Source organism: Oncorhynchus keta, unplaced genomic scaffold, assembly GCF_023373465.1.
Source record: "Oncorhynchus keta strain PuntledgeMale-10-30-2019 unplaced genomic scaffold, Oket_V2 Un_contig_26297_pilon_pilon, whole genome shotgun sequence".
NCBI classification, from domain to species: domain Eukaryota; kingdom Metazoa; phylum Chordata; class Actinopteri; order Salmoniformes; family Salmonidae; genus Oncorhynchus; species Oncorhynchus keta.
Window position 1 is genome coordinate 4,765 of NW_026284891.1, and position 3,412 is coordinate 8,176.

General features: G+C 48.3%; 1 long non-coding RNA gene across 16 annotated transcripts; it reads right to left on the reverse strand.

Annotated features, from left to right (window-relative positions):
- Nucleotides 1-501: 501 nt before the first annotated feature.
- LOC127922576 (uncharacterized) lies at nucleotides 502-3,131 on the reverse strand. 16 transcript variants are annotated; one of them, XR_008111667.1, is made up of 3 exons: nucleotides 3,068-3,115; nucleotides 2,813-2,880; nucleotides 502-537 (listed from the first exon to the last, which is right to left on the reverse strand). It is a non-coding gene; the product is annotated as an uncharacterized LOC127922576 (long non-coding RNA). The 16 variants fall into 16 exon arrangements; XR_008111668.1 differs by having other exon boundaries at nucleotides 519-554; XR_008111669.1 differs by lacking the exon at nucleotides 502-537 and adding an exon at nucleotides 570-605.
- Nucleotides 3,132-3,412: the final 281 nt, after the last annotated feature.

Sequence of the window (3,412 nt, forward strand, 5' to 3'; positions counted from 1 at the left end):
CTGTTGCTGTCTCCTACCTGTTGCCCCTGTTTCCACTGTTGCTGTTTCCTACCTGTTGTTGTCTCCTACCTGTTGCTGTTTCCTACCGAGGCTTGCTGTCTCCTACCTAGGCTTGCTGTCTCCTACCTGTTGTTGTCTCCTACCTGTTGCTGTTTTCCTACCTGCCCTGTTGTCTCCTACCTGTTGCTGTTTCCTACCTGTTGTTGTCTCCTACCTGTTGTTGTCTCCTACCTGTTGTTGTCTTCTACCTGTTGTTGTCTCCTACCTGTTGTTGTCTCCTACCTGTTGCTGTTTCCTACCTGTTGTTGTCTCCTACCTGTTGCTGTCTCCTACCTGTTGTTGTCTCCTACCTGTTGCTGTCTCCTACCTGTTGCTGTCTCCTACCTGTTGTTGTCTCCTACCTGTTGTTGTCTTCTACCTGTTGCTGTTTCCTACCTGTTGTTGTCTCCTACCTGTTGCTGTTTCCTACCTGTTGTTGTCTCCTACCTGTTGCTGTTTCCTACCTGTTGCTGTTTCCTACCTGTTGCTGTTTCCTACCTGTTGCTGTTTCCTACCTGTTGTTGTCTCCTACCTGTTGCTGTTTCCTACCTGTTGCTGTTTCCTACCTGTTGTTGTCTCCTACCTGTTGTTGTCTCCTACCTGTTGCTGTTTCCTACCTGTTGCTGTTTCCTACCTGTTGTTGTCTCCTACCTGTTGCTGTCTCCTACCTGTTGCTGTCTCCTACCTGTTGTTGTCTCCTACCTGTTGCTGTCTCCTACCTGTTGCTGTTTCCTACCTGTTGTTGTCTTCTACCTGTTGCTGTCTCCTACCTGTTGCTGTCTCCTACCTGTTGCTGTTTCCTACCTGTTGCTGTCTCCTACCTTTGTTGTTTCCTACCTGTTGCTGTTTCCAACCTGTTGCTGTTTCCTACCTGTTGCTGTTTCCTACCTGTTGTTGTCTTCTACCTGTTGCTGTCTCCTACCTGTTGCTGTCTCCTACCTGTTGCTGTCTCCTACCTGTTGCTGTTTCCAACCTGTTGCTGTCTCCTACCTGTTGCTGTTTCCTACCTGTTGCTGTTTCCTACCTGTTGCTGTCTCCTACCTGTTGTTGTTTCCTACCTGTTGTTGTCTTCTACCTGTTGCTGTCTCCTACCTGTTGCTGTCTCCTACCTGTTGCTGTTTAACCTGTTGCTGTCTCCTACCTGTTGCTGTTTCCTACCTGTTGCTGTTTCCAACCTGTTGCTGTTTCCTACCTGTTGTTGTCTCCTACCTGTTGCTGTTTCCTACCTGTTGCTGTTTCCTACCTGTTGCTGTTTCCTACCTGTTGTTGTCTCCAACCTGTTGCTGTCTCCTACCTGTTGTTGTCTCCTACCTGTTGCTGTTTCCTACCTGTTGTTGTCTCCTACCTGTTGCTGTTTCCTACCTGTTGTTGTCTCCTACCTGTTGCTGTTTCCTACCTGTTGTTGTCTCCTACCTGTTGCTGTCTCCTACCTGTTGCTGTCTCCTACCTGTTGCTGTCTTCTACCTGTTGTTGTCTCCTACCTGTTGTTGTCTCCTACCTGTTGTTGTCTCCTACCTGTTGCTGTTTCCTACCTGTTGTTGTCTCCTACCTGTTGCTGTTTCCTACCTGTTGTTGTCTCCTACCTGTTGCTGTTTCCTACCTGTTGCTGTCTCCTACCTGTTGCTGTTTCCTACCTGTTGTTGTCTCCTACCTGTTGTTGTCTCCTACCTGTTGTTGTCTCCTACCTGTTGCTGTCTCCTACCTGTTGCTGTTTCCTACCTGTTGCTGTCTCCTACCTGTTGTTGTCTCCTACCTGTTGCTGTCTCCTACCTGTTGTTGTCTCCTACCTGTTGCTGTCTCCTACCTGTTGCTGTTTCCTACCTGTTGCTGTCTCCTACCTGTTGCTGTTTCCTACCTGTTGCTGTCTCCTACCTGTTGCTGTTTCCTACCTGTTGCTGTTTCCTACCTGTTGCTGTTTCCTACCTGTTGCTGTCTCCTACCTGTTGCTGTCTCCTACCTGTTGCTGGTTCCTACCTGTTGTTGTCTCCTACCTGTTGCTGTTTCCTACCTGTTGCTGTCTCCTACCTGTTGTTGTCTCCTACCTGTTGCTGGTTCCTACCTGTTGCTGTTTCCAACCTGTTGCTGTTTCCTACCTGTTGCTGTCTCCAACCTGTTGTTGTCTCCAACCTGTTGCTGTTTCCATCCTGTTGCTGTTTCCAACCTGTTGCTGTTTCCTACCTGTTGCTGTTTCCTACCTGTTGCTGGTTCCTACCTGTTGCTGTTTCCTACCTGTTGCTGTCTCCTACCTGTTGCTGTTTCCTACCTGTTGCTGTTTCCTACCTGTTGCTGTCTTCTACCTGTTGCTGTCTTCACCTGTTGCTGTTTCCTACCTGTTGCTGTCTTCTACCTGTTGCTGTCTTCCTACCTGTTGCTGTTTCCTACCTGTTGCTGTTTCCTACCTGTTGCTGTTTCCTACCTGTTGCTGTCTCCTACCTGTTGCTGTCTCCTACCTGTTGTTGTCTCCTACCTGTTGCTGTTTCCAACCTGTTGCTGTTTCCTACCTGTTGCTGTTTCCTACCTGTTGCTGTCTTCTACCTGTTGCTGTCTTCTACCTGTTGCTGTTTCCTACCTGTTGCTGTCTCCTACCTGTTGCTGTTTCCAACCTGTTGCTGTTTCCTACCTGTTGCTGTCTTCTACCTGTTGCTGTCTTCTACCTGTTGCTGTTTCCTACCTGTTGCTGTTTCCAACCTGTTGTTGTCTCCTACCTGTTGCTGTTTCCAACCTGTTGCTGTCTCCTACCTGTTGCTGTCTTCTACCTGTTGTTGTCTTCTACCTGTTGCTGTTTCCTACCTGTTGCTGTTTCCTACCTGTTGTTGTCTCCTACCTGTTGCTGTTTCCTACCTGTTGCTGTTTCCTACCTGTTGCTGTTTCCAACCTGTTGCTGTTTCCTACCTGTTGCTGTTTCCAACCTGTTGTTGTCTCCTACCTGTTGCTGTTTCCAACCTGTTGTTGTTCCCTACCTGTTGCTGTCTCCAACCTGTTGTTGTCTCCTACCTGTTGCTGTTTCCAACCTGTTGTTGTCTCCTACCTGTTGCTGTTTCCTACCTGTTGCTGTTTCCTACCTGTTGCTGTTTCCTACCTGTTGCTGTTTCTTCCTACCTGTTGCTCTCCTACCTGTTGCTGTTTCCAACCTGTTGTTGTCTTCTACCTTGTTGTTGTCTCCTACCTGTTGCTGTTCCCTACCTGTTGCTGTCTCCTACCTGTTGCTGTTTCCTACCTGTTGCTGTCTCCTACCTGTTGCTGTTTCCTACCTGTTGTTGTCTCCTACCTGTTGCTGTCTCCTACCTGTTGCTGTTTCCTACCTGTTGCTGTTTCCAACCTTGTTGTGCTGTTTGTCTTCTACCTGTTGCTGTCTCCTACCTGTTGCTGTTTC